At 40.4% G+C, this 17,838-nt stretch overlaps 1 protein-coding gene across 6 annotated transcripts in view; it reads left to right on the top strand.

Annotated features, from left to right (window-relative positions):
- LOC149226950 (Nucleotide/sugar transporter family protein) overlaps positions 1 to 17,838 on the top strand; it is a 143,222-nt gene that overhangs the window by 11,711 nt on the left and 113,673 nt on the right. The gene's annotated exons all lie outside the window — the stretch shown is intronic.

Raw genomic sequence — 17,838 nt, 5'->3', positions numbered from 1 at the left:
GATAGGAGGAGATTAGGGGAGGCCCGGGTAGACGAGGGTTCAATTTCACCAGGATTGGATTGCATCTTCAGGAGTTTACTCTTGTAGTGCATGAGATGGACTATTCGGTAGAGCAACTTCATGAGGATTTGGGCAGAGTTTTACATCGTCAGGATGCTCTACTTATTGGTGATAGACACAGGGGTTCTAATACTCATATCTGGCAGGATAGTGAGTGGAGCAAGGGGGGTTTCACGTTGATTAGGTTGTCTTGGGATCATGGTGTCGAGGGACTCCTTCACCATAGGATAGTACAACGATGAGGGACGATCCAATGGCACATTTGGGACCCTGGTGAAGTTTGCAACTTTGCAGTGATAGTGGGGGTCCACAGTCAGAGAGGGGGTTTGTTCAGGCATTGCTTGAGGACAAGCGATGTTTGGTGCATTGGAAGAACTTACCAGATGAGGATGCCACCTGGGAGGGTGAGCATATTTTGGAGCACCCAACTTTGAGGTTGCTTAAGAGCAAACAACATTTGGGAGGGGAGGACTGTCATGTCCCGTCTCAAACACATTAGTAACAGGGTGTTGCTACACAATTTTGCACGTGTTTGACTAAGGAAGAGGGCCCCACACTTTCGACTTGGGGACTTAGGGGCCAAATTGACTTTATTTAGCTGCTAGTGGAATGTGGGGGCCACCCACATAGGAGTTTGAATTAGCCATTCGATATGTTTGAAGGGAAAATCGAATGGGTGGATGGAGGGGCCCACATGAGGCTAAGGGGACCCAAGGAGTTATCAAGCGAGATCAACTCTCATTTTGAATATTTGACAAACAAACTCACTCTTGTACGCTCTGCTGCTTAGCGAGTTTACCAGTTGTTTAGCCATGAGTCTTTCGTAGGGAAGATTCAACCTCTACTTTGGGGGACCATCCGTGCCCGTGCTAAGGAAGTTGTTCCACAGAGATTGCGGGAGTTTCCAGCAGCGATTCATAGCTCAGCCAACCACGCTGAGGAAGGGATTGCGCGTTTTCTAGGCAGCCAGAAATACGCAGAGGTTGATTTAGCCAGCCAAGAGGCCTCTCACTTGCTGCGAGTTTTCGGGAGTAAGGAAGGTGGAGGACTAAGGGTATTTTATCAGTGTTTTGCAGCTAGCCAACCAGTACACGCAGCGATATACATTTCTGGGTAGGGACACTGCGCAGTGGCCTCCAACAACAAATTCGTGGGGTTTGATTGAGCAGCTATCAGGGTCAAGGACCATCCGGGAAGCAAGGGATCAGATAGTACAGGGGAAAGCAACATTTGAGGGGTATTTCCAGGTTGTTTCTTCCAAATCGAATTTGGCAGCAGTAGCCAAAGAGTAGCTCCTAAGAGGTCGAAAATCCAAAGTCAAAATCAGAGAAATTCCTTTCTGGGTTTTTTTGGGTTTCATCCAAGGAGTCTAAGGCTAAAAGGGCAAAATTTTCTGGGCAGATTTTGGGCACTTTCCAGCAAGCCGAAAGTCAGCAGATGTAGCGAACTCCAGAGAGCAGCTCCCAAGAGGCCGAAAATCCAAAGTCAAAATTAGAGAAATTCCCTTCTGTGTTATTTTGGGTTTTATCCAAGGAGTCTAAGGCTAAAGGGGTAGAATTTTATGGGCAATTTTTGGGCACTTTCTAGCAGGCCAAAGTCAGCAGATCAATAGTTTACTGGGATAACGCAAAGCATAGTAGAGCAACAACTGAACAACCATCTTTCCAGCTATTCTACCACCTGGGTTTGGTCCAGCTTGTCCTTGAGACAAGCCCAGGTGCACTACTCTATTTATATATTGTACTCATGCTCTCATATTTCATAATATATGGCTCAACAGTTCCAGTATTACAATGTTTCATGGGTTTTTGCTAAGTGTTTTTAATTTTCCACTGTTGCACTGTTTGTTTAATTGGTTTATCACTTAAATTCTTATTTAGGAACATTACATGGTGACCTTATCCTCAACGAAAACGAACCCAGATGACCTTGCTCGGCCTCAGAAAACGCAGATGTACCCACTGCAACACTTTAGGAACCCTTGGACTGTCACAAAACCACATCTGGAACTTTGGTCTGTCACAAGATGACTAAAGGAGTTGGGTCTGTCACAAAATGGTTACAGGAATCTCCTCTATCTACGCTTGGCCTCAGGATATGCGGTCTGCTTCAGAACAATACTCCTATTTGCCACAGAGCAGATTCATAGGGTCTCATTCTTAATATGTCTAGAATTTTGCTGTGATTTGACCACAAAACAAACTTGCAGGACCTCAGGAAGAGATCCGCATTAGCTTGCTTCAAGTGGATGCTGCCTCGAAAGAGATTTGATTGAATTGTTAATCTTCCTCAGATGAGAAATTCCTTTCAATAACCTGTGCCAGAACAAACTAGGAAAAATAGGAAAATAGACCTAACTAGGGTGGCATCTTTCACCACCGTAATTAGTAGGAGAGAAGGGGTCTTAAAACCCTCAGAGCCACATGTCAGGAAAACAGATGATTTGATCCACAATTGATGATGATTATTTGACCTCAACCCTCTTCTATTTATAGATTTTCCATGTGCTACAAAATGTAAGGGATTGTGGGTGCAACCCCTAATTTAACCCTAGTCGAGCCAACTTTTGCCCAATGTTGCCCCAACATAGGGAAAATTGGGTTTTTACCCCTTTAACAAGACTATAGCTTACGAGGTCGGATAGGCTATTTCACCCTCCATTAGACATCAATTTGGAGAGGACATTACAAAGCTTAAAACTAAAACTTGCCAACCAACAAAGTGGTGCACCTCAAATATCCTTCATATAATAGGAAGAAGAGGGGTGATACAATATGTTTGGTTGCACAAGGTGACTTAGTCAATCCCTAACCCTAATCCACTTAGCTAGTGCACTCTTTTGTATGGATAGAAGAGTTGGAGGTAGTGCACCCCAACTGGAGGATAATTGTGGCATGCGTGCGCACACACCTCCTTGGGATCTGTGCCCTCCTCAACTCCTCATGCAAGTGGCCTAACACTCTCTAGGGATTTGTGCCCATTCTATCAATAGATAATGCATGCAAGACAAACTTCGAAATAGAAAAAGATAACTGAAGTGCTCCATGCAAACAATAGTTTAAATCTGGAGGTTTCTAAGGTTTTTGCATGCATGTGCCCCCTCCATTTGTCTCCTACATAGTTGTTATGTTCCTCCTCTATTCCACTACTGTTGTGCTCTCAAACACATTGCCCTCTCTTTACTACTGTGCATATAAACCGAGGACAATGAAGTTGGAGCACCATCACTACCAGAGGAAACTCATTGAGCAACAAAGATAAAAATTTAATACTCAGTCTTTCTGAGGAAAGTGTTATGCGCTGAACCTAGTCTCTTCCTCAACATCTGAAACTTCCCTTCAACGATGGGATTCATTAAGGTATCTACTCCCCGTCTTGTGAATTTGAAGGAACATATTTTAGAATCTCTGCACTGTTTTGAACTATGTCTTTGAGGAAATGATACTGGATGTCTGTGTGCTTAGAGCGATTGTGAAACACTGTATTCTCTAGGAGTTCGATGCAACTCTAATTGTCACAATATACCTCAATAGGCTCCAATATATAATTGGTCATCTTTGTAATTAACTTGTGAAGCTAGATAACTTCACAACTAGCAGAGCTAATTGCCATATTTTGCCTCTGTTGAAGTCATTATTGCTTGCTTCCTATTGAACTAGGATATCCTACCTGAACCCAAATTGAAGCAAAACCTTGAAGGCTTGAAGTACTCTACTTGCCACTTGCATCTCTAACTGACTTAGAATCCACAAAACCATGCAACATCAATTCACCATCTCAAATATACCTTATACCATGATGTATTGTGCCCTTAAAGTATTGGAGATGTTTTGTAGCAACCCAGTGAATCTACTGTGGTTTAACCATATATTGGCTCACATTTTTTATTGCAAAACAAATATCAAGTATGGTATTGACTAGATACATAAGGTTACCTATCTGTTGCCTATACATAGATGGATTTACTGCATTTGAATATGATTTTTCTGATAGGAGTAGCCAAGTGTTTATAATTCATCATCTGAAATCTCTTGAGAATCTTGACTGCATAGTTTTCTTATTTGTAGAATACCTCTCCTAGACTCTGCCTCTCTAGACCTAAGAAATAATGCATAAGACCAATGTCCTTAATTGTGAATTCATGTGCCAACCTTGTCTTGCACCATGTTATAAGCTTCTCAGAACTTCGTGTAACTATAAGGCCATCTGCATATAGGACTAAAAGAAGCAGATCTGATTTATCAAATAAATAATAAAGAGTGGGGTTTGTAGTAGTTTTAGTGAAGCCAAAACTTAACAGGTACTCATCAATCCTTCAGTACCAAGCACACTATTCTTGCTTCAGCTCGTAAAGGGCCTTCTTCAATTTGCATGCTTGGTTCTCACATCTAGGTGTTGAATTTTTGTAGCTATGGTTGGTCTTCATGATAAATACAAATGTATACTTCAAGTCAGCTTCAAAAGAAGAAAAATTCGAATTTGAATTATGAATTTTGCCTCCAAAATGTAAGGTCGACTCTAAATGATCAAGTCAGCCCAACATAGAGTGACACTCAGACTCATTAAGATCACTATTTAAATGCCATCCTGTTGAAAATGTAGCAAGCAAGGTCTTCTAGCTTGTGCCTTAGCCAGTGAAGACCTCGAGTTGTCCTCATGAGTTAGACTTCAGTTAGGATGAGTTATTTCCAGTTTACTGGAATAATCATCAAGTTAGCATGTGTAGAGTTGGAGCTTCAATTAAGTGGAGTCTTAATTAGTTTGACTACAGAACGAGGTGGCAGTTAGTAGTTCAGTTAGAGCGAGTTAGTCTTCAGTCTTGATTGAAGGGAGAGCTAGTTAGCTCTCTAGTGTTGATTGGAAAGAGCATGAGTTAACAACTCCAGTGATGATTGGAAGGAGAGTGAGTAACACTGTCAATTAACTTGCTATCACAACTAGAGTTCTAAATTTGAACTAAGTCTAATTTAACATGGATCGAATCTATAAAGAGATGACAAAGGCACAATTAAATGCACAATTGTTTTGTGCACGAAGGATTGTGACAAAATAGAGCTCACAAGTTAGTGTGAGAGAGCCTTGATTGTGGAGCGCATGAACTGTGTCCTAAAGAATAGGAGCACAAGTGTGCTAGGATTTAGGAGGATTGGTTGTGTGCAGGTTGTGTGGAGCTGGGGTCCTAAAAAATAGGAGCTCAAGTGCACTAAGAAATAGGGATTGGATTGTGCTATGAAATAGGAGATTAGCACAGGGAATAAGGAGGCAAAGCACGCAAGGAAGGAGGAGCAGAACTGAAGCAAGTCAGCAAGGTTTGCAAAGTAAGTCAAGGAGGTAGCAAAGGAAGATTTGTGTACAGGAACTGAGATCAAGTAGTGATCAAGGCATCCAATATCAAATGTATAAGCTGAGAGTTGTGTGAGAATGAAAACACTTTCTCAAGAGAGACAAATTGCTTTGTAGTAGATTCAATTGCTCCAAGACGGTCAATAAAATAGCCACATCAAGAAAGCAGGTTTTCCTTGTTGGGTTTCTTGAGAAAAATAAGTTTCAATTTGTGTGATGTGTTTTTATTCCATTGCATATGAATTGTTAAGAGACTCTGTATCTTGGTGAAAGTTAACTAGATTTTTGTTTTCAGTTATTCATTTAAGTAGTTGTAGAGTTTCATGGAAATTTAACACATTTGACCTCCTCCTCTTGGCATATTCGGATCGCCATCTGCTATTGACTTTGTTCACACGCGAGAGACTAAAGAGGATGAATCTGAGGCAGACTAGAAGGACAAATTCAAGGCATCATGAGAGGACAATTTTGAGGCATGAAGAAGGACGATTTCTGAGGCAATGGACTGAAATTTCAGGGGGCCAAATTTGTCTCTATTTGACTGGGAAATTAGGTTGTATCTCTTGTTGAATTGGACAATTTCTCTAAGAAAAGTTTGCTGGGTTTTTCCTTGGTTAGGGTTTTCCCGGAATAAATTTTGTGTCTCTTGTTTGGCTATCCCTTTATGATCCTCCTAGCTTTATTATTTTACTATTGAAGATTTTCTATGTATAATTGCTTAATGATAAATGTGACACAAGTTAAACTAATGAAGAAATTACGGGAAGTAATTATCAATATAGAAAATCTTGAAAATATCAACATGGTATCAGAGTAAGGTTGAAAGAGTAGCCTTGAAGAAGCCATTATCTTCTAGGGTTTGTTATGTTACTAGCCCTAGAAGCCTTAGTCCAAACACTGATTGAAAGGAGGATGATCACCTACTAACATCACTGTTCACTCATGCAAATAAGAGAATTTGTCAAGTCTATCCACATATGCAAGGAAGAAGACTTTTGGGCATAATCAAAACTTTGTTTTTATCTTGTGTGGAAAGGCAGAAGCCCTAAAGGGATTGAGAGCTTGTTTTATGGAGAGTCGAAGCATCTAAGATTTTTATATTTAAAGAAGGTCAATGTATCTGCTATTTGAAGGCTATGTCACAAGGTTTGTCGAACTTTAACCTTGAGGTTCGAATTTTGGCGAACCTTAAAAAAATTTGAGGTTCGACGAACCTCATCAAACCTCATAGCCATTGACCAAGTGTATAGATCAAAACTCATAACCTCATGTCACAGCTTAAGCTTGTAATTTATCCTTATAGTTTCCATGTCCGTGATAACATTTATGATGTTTAAAGATGTTGATTTTTTACTATTTTATCCTATAATTCATTATATATATATATATATATATATATATATATATATATATATATATATACATGAACCTAATGACGAACCTCATTCGAATATATATACACGAACCTAATGGCGAACCTCATTCGAACCTCATCATAAAATTCAAACTCAAACTGAACCTAATCATTGCCGAACTCGAACCCGAACCCGAATCATGTGACATTGTTTGAAGGAAGCCGAAGCTCATAATATGCCAACAAAGTTCTGGATTGAAGGAAAAAGGCCAAAGCTTAGGTTCAGGATTTCAATCCATTTGTAAGAGGAACAAAGGACCTCAGGACTAGGCCGTAGAAGAAAACGAAGAAGCGCTTTAGTCTGTCGGAAGTGCCTCAATCAAAAGGAATCTGAAGTGTCTCAATTAAAATACCAACAAGCTAAGAAGGATTGAAAGATAGGTCCATAATGCCAGCGAAGTAAAGTTTGATAAAGACTGTCCGCAAAAGGAGGATTTAATTCTTGAAATTGTGACTGGTGTGTATGCAAGTCACTGTAAGAAGTTTCCCTTGTAAGTGAAAGTGACATTTGATTGATGCCTTTTGTACTACAGAAGTAAAAAATTGTATCACTAAACTCTTGTTTGATTTGTTTCAAAAGAGTTATATCTAGAAGAAAAGAAAACCTCAATACCTTAATTCATAGCTTAGAAGAGAAGTTCCACGATTTGGATCTAGACTCCATAGCTTCTAGATTCAATAACTATGAAGGACCATTTCAAGTTAAGACTATTTGTTTGTCTCAGATGATGAAGCAAGTTCCCTTGAAAAGAATTTCTATGGAAGTCTTGCAATATTTTGTTTTTATGATATTGTCAACAAAAGGCAAATTTCAAGCCTTACAAAGGCCATATTGATCATTATATGTTTGCTTGGACTAGATGGAGCATTCCTTGTTTCGCTGATAACATCATCTTGTTGACAACTTCATCACATACCATCATCTTGTTGACAATTTCATCACATATGTAGAGGTACTCGTGTAATGTAGGAAGATATTGTAAGATCACTACCTCACAATCAATAAAGATGCATCCACTGATCAGTAGCATTGACACAGTGAGAAACCTGGGTGAAGATGATCTTAGTTTTTTTTGGATTTAAAATACTTGAAAATTATCAGCAAAACAAAAGCTCTCAAACTATGGCTCAAAGTTCGGTGTTGGGTAACCTAAGTCAAGATAAGCTATGCTAATGGGAGATGAACTAAGTATGATACCAAGACCGTTTTGTCAACTTGAAGTGTATTAGATTGAAGTTTTTTTTACAAACTTGTGTAAGGACACTTCCTTTGAAGAGTATGTGTTTAGAGGCAAAATGTTAACTACAGAGATCTAAGCCTCTAATGCCATACACCTTGTACTTCTGTAGAAAAATCTTACATAATTGAGTAAGGGTTCTTTTCAAGGATGCAAAAGATGCTTTGCATTGTACTGTTGTGATTATATTGGCTGAGATATGTTGTTGGTATTAGGATGCTAATTGCTAGGACAGATTAGTATATGGCAGAGTTTTCCTTCAAAGTATTTGAGATATGATCAAGATACTCCAAAGAAGAAAGGTTTCTTCATCTATAATACTATGAGATTCATAACAAGATATATGGACTTACAAAAATTTTCAATAAGATTTGGAAGTCTTAGGGTTTGTAAACCCTAGAAGACTAGAAGTCTTGGATGAGAAAGCCCTAGGGTTTGTGGATAAAACCGTAGAGCTAGACCTAGATTGATGATTCTGTTGAATGAAGAAACCATAGACCATACAAGACAAGAAAAGAAAGCTGCATGCACTAGTAGCTGAAAATGAGGACGAAGATGATGAGTTTGTAGATGGATGTAGGAAGGCAAGGATCAAGAGGGAGATTCTCTACAATCCTCAAAAGATAAGTACTTTATATCTCTCTTCCTTATTATTGTTTTGCTATTAGTTAACCTCTTGTCTTTGTTTCTTTTGCTAGGTTATAATCATTCTTCCATGGGCCTCCTAATGAGGATTGTAGATACATTGTCAAGGCTGCCAAGGCTTTGGCAGTAGATGGAAATATTGGAAGAGTAGATGGAAGTATTGGAAGAACAAAGCAAAATTTATGGCAAGAGGATTCTCTCAGGGTTAGTGATTTGTGGAGGGAGAAATTGTATTGACATCTATGATTGTACTTGATGACCGAAAGAGCTCTTAGTTCAGAGAGAGCTGGGAAGCTAAGTGGCAGAGGGAGCAGCCTGGATTGCCTCAGTGGGATTTGTTTTAGCGTTAGAGGGAGCACCCAGTCAGGGTGACTGGAAAGTAGCTGTGGTGATGGGTTCAGGTTGGTAAAGTTATGGTTGAGCCAAGGCATGTGGCACACCATGTGTTAAGGTATCAACATGGTACAGTGGGATATGGATTGAGATGTGTCTCGTATAGTTGGAGGGATTCACAGATTCAAATTGGGCTAAGAATGATGATTCAACTTGGGGGTTGCTATGATGAGCAAGAAGCTGACAGCATATGAAACAGAGCATATTACAATTTGGCAAGTTGTGAAGCAGTGTGGTTTTGGAAGCTACTCGCAGGATTGCTTGATCAAGTGCAGGAGACGACCATGATGACAGGTCAAAGCACATGGTATAAAGGAGCAGTGAGGTTCCTATGTATTTCTATGGTCGAGCTGGTTGCTGACATTATCACAAAGCCTTTGTCCCTGGATGAAGTTGACATACTTTTGGGACAAGCTTGGAGTGATTGAGAATGTTTTCCTTGGTTGAAGAGAGTGTTGATGTTGTAGCATCAAGGGGCGGATAATCTCCCTTAAGTCATGGGTATTGACTGGGAAACCATGTAATATGATTGGGGAGATTGGCCCAGTTAGCATTGAGGCCTCCATGTGCTCCCCATGTTAGTGGGTTCTGACCATATTGCCATGGGGTTTGGCTAATGGGTTGAGTGAGTGCCTTATAGCATTGGGCAAGTATTTTTACCATTCAATGACATGTGACGACATGTGGGAATGGTAAATGGGCCTCGGGTTTCACCATGGGTCAAGTGGTTCTTGATAAGACTCCAAGTAATGACTTGGTAGATTGGTGACCCAAGGGTTTCACCATGGGTCAAGAGGGGTACTTGACACGACTTCAAGTGATGAGTTAGTAGATTGGTGACCCTAGGACTAGTGGGTGACTAGTTCCTCTATTTGATGTTGATGTGGGGATGCTTTCCACATGGTTCTGGTGTAGAACATAAGGTGGATGGATTCATCAACATAGCTGAGCTTGTTCAACATTTTCTTGGGATAGAGAAATCTTTATTCAACAAGAGCACATCTAGAAAATTCATTATGAATACCTCCCTAGATAAGAGGGAGTGTTGAATTTTTGTAGCTACGGTCTGTCTTCATGATAAATACAAATGTATACTTCAAGTCGGCTTCAAAAGAAGCGAAATTTGAATTTTGAATTATGAATTTTGCCTCCAAAATGTAAGGTCGACTCTAAATGATCAAGTCAACCCAACATAGAGTGACACCCATTCAGACTCATTAAGATCACTATTTAATATGCCATCTGACCTCCTCCTCTTGGCATATTTAGATCACCATCTTCTATTGACTATGTTCATATGTGGGAGACTAAAGAGGATGAATCTGAGGCACGAAGAAGGACGATTTCTTTGGTAGTAGATCAAAATTTTAGGAGGCCAAATTTATTTATGTTTGACCAGGTTTGGCCTGGGTTTGGTTACTGGTTAATTTGACTATTTTGATTGGAAAATTAGGTTGTATCTCTTGTTGAATTGGACAATTTCTCTAAGAAAAGGTTGTTGGGTTTTTCCTTGGTTAAGGTAATCCCAAGATAAATTTTACGTCTCTTGTTTCGCTGTCTCTTTGTGATCCTATTGGCTTTATTGTTTTACTGTTGAAGATTTTTTATGTATAATTGCTTAATGGTGAATGTGACACAAGTTAAACTATAAAGAAGAAATCATTGGAAATAATCATCAATCTAGAAAATTTCAACACTTCAAAGCATCTCGGTTGATTGATTTATACATCCTCCTTTATCAAATCATTGAGAAACATTGTCTGCACATCCAGTTGATAACTTGATATAAATGCCAACCAAAAGACTAATGCCAAAGACATAATGGACTTGATGAAAGTATACTGGGCAATTGGAGCAAAGGTATTCTCATAGTCAACTTTCTCTCTTTGGAAGAATTGTCTTGCTATGAACTAAACCTTATACTTCTCTTTGTTGCCATTTGTTGCATGTTTCACCTTGTACAACCAGCTATAATCAACCATTGATTTCAACACAATATCTCAAACTTCACTCTTCCACCATGAGATCCTTCCTTACTTACTCACCTTTTGCCTCTTCAAAATTGGAAGGCTTTGCATCAATGATGGAAGATGTCAGTGCAACATAATTTAGAATTTTTTTTGGGGGGTTGACTCACTCGAAGGGATGTCTTTGGAGATCCAACTTGCTCTTGTGCATCTTGCAATGTTTGGGCAAGCCACATGGGCTTCCTAGCTAAATTGGAATTGATTCTACCCTTGGAACCTTGTTGATTCGATTTAGAAAGTTCTGAATTCTCTTGATTAGTGTTTGGGTCAATAAGTGTTTCTCCCTCAACCTCTATTGGAGGTTCTTGAGCCCTGAGAACCATTGATACTCATTGAACCTAATGTTCGACTCACTAATATCTTATGTTGTGATAAAATATAGACTCTGTCCGCCTTGGAGGGCTCATTGTATCCAACAACAACATTCTTCAAACTAGAGGGTTTCAATTTAATTATTTTCACCTTAGGAATATATGGTAATTTTTCACATGTTCTATGTTGCAATAAGTACTTAAAAAACTTCATTCACCCCAGTAACAGTGAAGCAATTATAGATAGAATAGTAAACAATAATGCATAATAGAAGATAGCTAGCACAATTAGACATAGAGATTTTGGTCAAAGACTAGGGCAAAACGCCACAAGGGGGAAAAACCAGAATCAATTCTTCTTCTTCTTAGATATTCATTCAATGTTCAGGTTGAGATACATTGTCCAATTTGTACATCCATAAACTAGTCAAAGTCAAACCTCTGACTACCAAGTCAACCAAGTCAAAACCAATCAAATGAGAGAGAGAGAGAGAGTCAAATATGTTCAATGATCACAGTCTGTAATAGACGGCTGAATTTTAGCTTGTGGAAGCTCAATCAACCACAGTAAAGCAGTCCCTGCAACTCTCGGTCAAAATCAACAGTAAACCTTGCGGTCAACGCCTAGAAAACAGTGCGAAATTCAGTCAACGCAGAGAGTCAAATTGTTAATTTTAGACAACAATGGTATGTTCTATGCTTTAGAGCATTTTTACTTCCATTTCTTTATTAGCGCAATATCAATATCTATATTAGCAATCACATCAACATGATAGTAAAACGCAGATAGAATATAAACATAAACAGTAGAAGACAAGCCAAGACAAGAGGACACAAGATGTGGCACTAGCCAGGGACAAACCCCAATGTGGGGAAACCCTTGATCAATTCTTTTTATAGTCTTCAATAGTTCAGCAGAGAGAGATAGTACAATTTACAAATTCTGACAATTTATAATAGCAGCAAAAGAGCCCTAACCATAAAAGTCAACGTTGGTCAACAGGGCAAATTTGACCCTCTACAATTCGGTCAACTTCAGTCAACTTCGGCCTCCAAACATCAAGATGAAATAACCCTCAAAACAGTCCGAATTAAGCTCAGTCAAAGTCTGGTCAAATAGTCAACTTGCGGTCAGCCCTAACCACAGTCAACGCTAGTCAAACAATCAACAGATTGCTTCGATCTCTATGCCCAGAAATGCGGCGTGCCCAAAATGAAATTCCTCACTCAAAACTGCAGTCAAAGATGGTCAACGTAGCCCAAAACAACCTTTTGCAAATTCTGTCAAACCTAGTCAATGCTAAAACAGAAAATTTGCCTTCCTTTCCTTCGCATGTGTGGAGAGAGAGACTGCCTAGAAATCTGTACCCAATCAATGAGGAGAGAGAGAGATGTGTGAAGATGAGTGTGTCCAAATGAGGTTAAGTCGCCTTCTATTTATATGCAACGTTGAGGATGAATAGACGTGACTGTTGGGCTTTTGAGCCTACATAAGTTCGCTGGCCGACCTTGACAATTTGTCCATAATCAAAATAAATTCATAACTTCATTTGTGCATGTCAGAATCAGATGATCTCTAGATCAATCCTACACCTCTCAGAGAGAGGAATCCAAGACAAATATCAATCGTCATAAATAAAATGACCCATGTGGAGTTTGGCCCTAGTTGCAAATTTTAACACTCCCTCTCAACTAGGGAGAACTCCATTTGCTAATCCATCTGCCAATCTGTACTATCTCTGCCATCAATGCATTGCTCTGCTGAACTATGAAGAAGAAGTGATCGAGAATGTATCATACCATTCTCTACTGATCCGAAGCCAGTCCCAATCAAAGGAGAGTGTCTCATACCACTCTTACTGACCTGAATTCAGTTCCAGTCAAAAGAGAGTGTCTAATACCACTCTTACTGACCCATAGTCAGTTCCCATTGATCCCAGATCAATATCGGTCATCTTAGCATAGGGAGTACAGTAGTACACGATGTGTCCATCCATAGTACTATGGTCCCTATCCTCATTTCCCTACTCATTGGCTAGATGAGAGGTACTTCCCATGAGTCCCAGACTGCATGGGTAGGATGTCTTAGTAGGATAAGGATGAACCACTCGTCTTGCCTACATGTCGTCGCCAAGGGGTATCACAGGGGAACGCTGAACCACTCACCCCGTACATAACAAACCACTAGGGGAAGGCTAAACCACTCACTTTGTACACAACAAACCACTAGGGGAAGTCTGAACCACTCACCCTATGGTTGCTCACCGCTCTAAGAACTACCCCAAGCCACCTAGAGCTCCCAGAGCTCAATGCCCATCTCATACTGAACCCTCATAAGAGGGTCTCTCCACGACTCCAAGTCGTTTTTGGAAGGCCAAGAATTTGACCTTCCCTAGGGGCTTTGTCAGAATATCATCGACCTGCTCATCAGTCCCAATGTGATGGAGGCTTATTGCTCCTCGTTGTACCATATCCCGGATAAAGTGGTACCTGATATCTATATGGTTGGTGTGATCTTGAAACATGAGATTTTTTGATAATCAGATCCCACTCTAGTTGTCGCAGAGGATCACGGTGGTATCCAACATATGTCCAAACAACTCACTGAAGAGCTTCCTCAACTAGACAGCTTCACAGGGGGCCATACTAGCAGCGATGTATTCGGCCTCGGCGGTGCTCAAGGCAACCGATTTTTGCTTCCTGCTCATCTAGGATATCGAAGCAGAACCCAAGGAAAAACAACATCCAGAAGTGCTCTTGCAATCCACCACACTGCCAGCCCAATAAACATCAGAATAACCATGCAACTTCACATTTCCGGCAGTGTATCTCAATACATGAGTGATTGTGCCCCAAAGATATCTCAGAAGATTCTTGGCAGCAATCCAATGTATATGATGAGGCTCAACCATGTATTGGCTCAATGTGTTAACTGCAAAACATATGTTCGGACGGGAGTTCACCAAGAACATCAGTGCTCCTATGAGTTGATGATACTCAGAAGCATTTCCCAATTCAGGTCCAACAACACTACCACATAACTTCTTAAAGTTAAGTTCCATCGGAGTAGTCACAGGCTTGCAGTCCACCATCCCAAATCTTTCCAATATCTTCACAACATATTTTCCTTGAGAGAGGAAAATTTCACCTGCCTTTTGCCAGACCTCCAACCCTAGGAAATAGTGCATCAGTCCTAGGTCCTTCATCTCAAATTCAGAAGCCAACTCCCTCTTACATTTGTGAATGAGAGGGTTTTCACCTGTCAGAAAGAGGTCGTCCACATAAAGTACTAGAATGAGAGGTTTATCATTTTCAACCTTAAAGTAAAGGTTCAGATCGGCTTCACTTCTAGTGAATCCCAGCTTCATCAAATAGCTATCGATCCTCTCATACAAGGCCCGGGGTGCTTGCTTCAATCCATAAAGAGCTTTCTTCAACCTGCATACATGAGATTCCCGATAATGAACCTCAAACCCCTTGGGTTGTTCCACATAGACTTCCTCTTTGACTGAACCATGCAAGAAGGCGGTCTTGACATCCATTTGATGTAGGCTCCATCCTTGCGAGGCAGCAAGGGCTATGATCGAGCGGATGGTGGTGTATCGGGCAATAGGTGCAAATATCTCATCGTAATCTACACCTTCCTTTTGAGAGAAGCCTCGAGCAACAAAGCGAGCCTTGAACTTTTCTGCTCTTCCATCAACTCCATGCTTGATTTTGTAGAGCCACTTAGAGGTGACAACCGATTTGTCCTGGGGTCTAAGAACCACAACCCAGACATCATTCTTCATAATTGAATCATATTCTTCATTCATAGCATCCTTCCATACTTGTTGCTTCACGACTTCTTCGGATGATGAAGGCTCATTTTGAATGATAGTGCTCATGGCGGTCAAATATACTTGATACTTGTTCAACTTCTTGCTTTCACGAAAAGTCCCCCTTGGTGCAACGTGTCTCTCGACACTTCGAGAGTTTCCCTAAGCCATGAGGGTCTCCTTTTGGAGGAGGAGGGTCAATAGGATCCTTAGGTTCATCAACATTAGGCATCGTTTCGTCCTCTTTTTCACCCTAATTTCCAGTGTCAGCTTCTTTGTCCTTCCTTAGGATAGGAAGGTTGTTGATCTTCCTGAGGGCCATATCTTCGTCGAAGGTGACATCATGACTTATCTCAACTTCTTTTTGACCAACCACATAAATTCTATATCCCCTAAATTTTCACTATAGCCCACAAAGATTTCTTTCTTCCTAGATGCACCCAATTTGCTTCTTTTCTCTTTTGGCACATGAAAATATACAGGGCTTCCAAAAATTCTAAAATGAGAGACATCGGGTTTCTTACTAGTGAACATTTCTTCGGGAGTCTTGGAATCCAATGCTTGATGAGGGCATCAATGTTGAACATATACGACGGTATTTGCAGCTTCATGAAGCATGTCACGGATAACTTCTACAATAGAGCGATTCTTCCTTTCAGCCACACCATTTTGCTCGGGAGTGTGTGTCGTTGTAGTCTCCCTCTTAATGCCAACTTCTCTGCAATAATCTTGGAATTCATTGGATTCATACTCAGTCCCATTATCGGTCCTCAATATCTTGATTTTCTTCTGGAATTGGTTTTCGATCAAGGCTTTGAAGTGTCAAAGCCAGGTGAACACTTCATCCTTCTTCTTCAAGAAGTAGATCCAAGTCTTGCAAGAATAATCATCCACAAAGGTGCCTTGATCATGAAGCATGGTGTAGATAGCTTCTACAATAGAGCGATTCTTCCTTTCAGCCACATTATTTTGCTTGGGAGTGTATGGCGTTGTAGTGTCCCTCTTAATGCCAGCTTCTCTGCAATAATCTTGGAATTCATTGGATTCATACTCAATCCCATTATCAGTCCTCAATATCTTGATTTTCTTCTCGAATTGGTTTTCAATCAAGGCTTTGAAGTGTTGGAACCAGGTGAACACTTCATCCTTCTTCTTCAAGAAGTAGATCCAGGTCTTGCGAGAATGATCATCCACGAAGGTGAGATAATATAAGTATCCTCCCAAGGAGTTTACGGGCATCATACCAGATATGTCGGAGTGCATCAATTGCAATATGTCTGTGGTCTTGCCATTACTTGAGGGGAATGGTCCCCTTGTAAGTTTTCCTTTGGCACATCCTGGACATACAGCTTCATGCCCTACTTTGAATTCGGGCATACCTGTCACCATCTGTCTCACATCGGGTAGGGCCTTATAATGAAGATGGGCGAACCGCCAGTGCCATAGTTCAGATTGTAGAGATGTGTCGCAAGACATGGCTCCCAATGGACTTCCTTTAACTTGATACAAAGTGTCAACCCTGAACCCAAGAGTAAAAGCATCTTTAAAATTTCTTTTCCAAACACATAACTTTCCATTGATAAAAGCCACCTTGAATCCTCTATCTTCCATTGCCGAATTGGACACTAGGTTCTTCTTGAGGTCGGGTACATATAGTACTTCTTGCAAATGAATAGTGTTACCTTGATTCAATTGAAGGGTAACATTCCCTACTCCCTTCACGGGATAGGTGGCATCGTCTCCAATGATGATCTCCAAGTTTGTCTCCTTTTCTATCAGATTAGAGAGGGCTTCCTTGTATCCGGTGAAGTGCCTTGAGGGACCACTATCAATCAGCCAATTTCCCAAAGTGTCCAGAGGAGAGGCAATGGAGAGGGCTGAAATAAGATAGTACTCTTTTTGCTTATTATTAACAACATTGGATTCTTCATACCTGGAGTTCCTTGATTTCTTGGAGGGTCGACCATTTCCTTGATGTCCCACATTCCTTTTTCCCTTACCATTGGACCTGCCATTCCTTTGATCATTGAAGTTGCCCCTGGAATGATTGTGACTTGATTCATGCGATGTGTCCCTTCTATTTAGACACTCCCTTGCATAGTGGCCAAACTTATTACAAACAAAGCATCTTCCCTTCCTTCCATTTTTGAATCCCAGTCTTCCTTGACTTTGCTTCTTTGAACCTGCATTGTTCTTCCTCTTGGCATGAGCAGAGAATGCAGTGGGGTTGCTTCTATTATAAGGGCATTTCTTGCTCCACCATTCTTTTTTCTTCCTGTATGCATCTGGACATCAATTCTTCAAACCCTGGAATTCGATCATTGTTGAGGACGGTGGTTCTAAATACATACCACTTAGGTGGGAGTCTTCCAAGGGTGGTGAGAGTAAGTTCCCTGTTAGGAATGACTTCTCCAATCGAGAGTAGATCATTCTTGATCTTAGTAATCCTCAAGAAATAGGATTGAATGTCCTCGTCCTTGCCCTTCTTTATATCCTTCAACTTATTCTTGAGAAATAGCATTTGATTAACATTTCTAACCTTGAACATGCTTACCAACTTGTCATAGATCTCCTTGGAGGTCTTCAATT

Source organism: Pinus tabuliformis, chromosome J (assembly GCF_031772625.1).
Source record: "Pinus tabuliformis cultivar Carrire ecotype Pingquan chromosome J, CPIR1, whole genome shotgun sequence".
Lineage (NCBI taxonomy): Eukaryota > Viridiplantae > Streptophyta > Pinopsida > Pinales > Pinaceae > Pinus > Pinus tabuliformis.
This window is presented reverse-complemented; position numbering and strand designations above follow the sequence as displayed.